Here is a 1,907-nt window from a genome sequence, read left to right as displayed (position 1 = left end):
AATCAAATGCAATTGAAAAGGTTACATGGTGTTTGGATAAGACCTCAGCCTATTGTTGAACCAGCACAACCTCAGCCACAACCTCAGCCTCAACCTGCTACTGCAACAGCCCCTCCTGATTTTGTTGCCAAGATAATGGAATTCATAGAAGCTCAGATGGCACACAACGCCAAGATGCTAGAATCTCAGTCCAGAAAGGAAGCAAATTTAAGGACTCTCCAAGCATCCTTGAATTCGGTTGTTCAGGATGTGGATGCGACTCAAGCACACTTAGGCATCAAGCTGTCATTTGAAGACATCGCAGACATCGGTCGTCAAGCAACAGAGGAACCTAACCCGAATCCCCTAGATCACCCTGAGACTCACGTTGAGGAGACACCTGCTGAGGGTAATACAACGGTCTCTGCCTCTCCCGTAGATAATAGTGAGGACCAGCCTAGTTTAGGAGATTAGGAGTTTAGGATCTGTGTTGTTTTGCTATGACTTGATGTACTCATTTAATCTATATCTATAATGAATTAAAACGTTTATCTCATTTCTCTCTGAATTCATTTGTCTTAATCCTTTGATATGCTCATTAATTGCTCTGATTTTCATTGCTCTGATACACAATGTTTTATGATTTCAATCCCCAATGCTTATGTTCTTTAACATAGGGGGAGGAATTTTTTTTTCTGCCTTTTTGCCTTAACTGACAAAGGGGGAGAAAAATTATAACTTGCTAATGCTTTTTGCTCTGATGACTAAGATCTGATGACTGATAATGAATTATTAATAATGTAATAATGCTCTGATTTTGATAAATAACATGTGTACTGTTATGCTCTGATCTGATACTCTGGTTTTATGATCTGATAATGGTACATATGATGCTATGAAATCTTGTTAATATTATGTCTTGAAATGCTCAACTCAAGTTAAAATTGTATGATTGTCACTTATGCAAAAAGGGGGAGATTGTTGGACTTTAGTCCCTTGAATCCTAATTTTGACATAATTAACAAACATACAATGTTCATACATCATATGATAAATCTAACATTTTAATTGAGCAAGATTTCAGGAACACCAATCCAATCCTACACACTTGGAACAAATTGCTTGGAACACAAGAAATCAACAAAAGTTGATCATTGACTGAGTAAATCGATTGGGCAATCGATTTCATAACAAGGGTGTAAGGAAACATAAATGTTTGTGATTGTATAATCGATTTGGCTGAAAATTTCACAAGTCAATGGCAACCTGTTTTACAGGCTAATCGATTGGCAAATCGATTGTACACATCACAAAGTAAAACTGATTGAAACAAATTGATTGGCAAATCGATTGATCAAGTCACAGTGAGAATCCGTTTTCTAGGGTAATCGATTGGAAAATCGATTGCTTAGATAATATTTGAAAAATAAATTGACCTGTGACAAACACAATCGATTGGACAATCTATTGTGAGAATTTCAATCATGTTAAGTTTGGTTGCAATCGATTGGGAAATCGATTGAACTAAACATCAGGTAAGAACTTTTCAGGCAAATACTACCAAATCGATTGGCACGTCGATTAACATGAAAATAGCTAAGTCACTGTCTTGAACACAATCGATTGGCAAATCGATTGAAAAGAACCTTGTTGAAATCACAGTGAACTTTGAGCTTGTGGCCAAATCGATTCTGAGTATTTGTAAATCGATTATGAGACTTAATAAATCGATTAAGTAATCGATTGGTGTGATTTTTACTTTGAACAAAACACCTGCAATCGATTATGAAATCGATGCATATAAGTCTAAACATAATTTACTGAAAAAAGTTTGTTTAAAGAATCGATTGGCAAATCGATTGGCTTATGTAGTTTCAAGATTCAAGAAAAACAAGACCCGCGATAATCGATTGGAAAATCGATTAGAC

Source organism: Cicer arietinum, unplaced genomic scaffold (assembly GCF_000331145.2).
Source record: "Cicer arietinum cultivar CDC Frontier isolate Library 1 unplaced genomic scaffold, Cicar.CDCFrontier_v2.0 Ca_scaffold_5784_v2.0, whole genome shotgun sequence".
NCBI classification, from domain to species: domain Eukaryota; kingdom Viridiplantae; phylum Streptophyta; class Magnoliopsida; order Fabales; family Fabaceae; genus Cicer; species Cicer arietinum.
Note: the sequence above shows the minus strand (reverse complement) of the source record.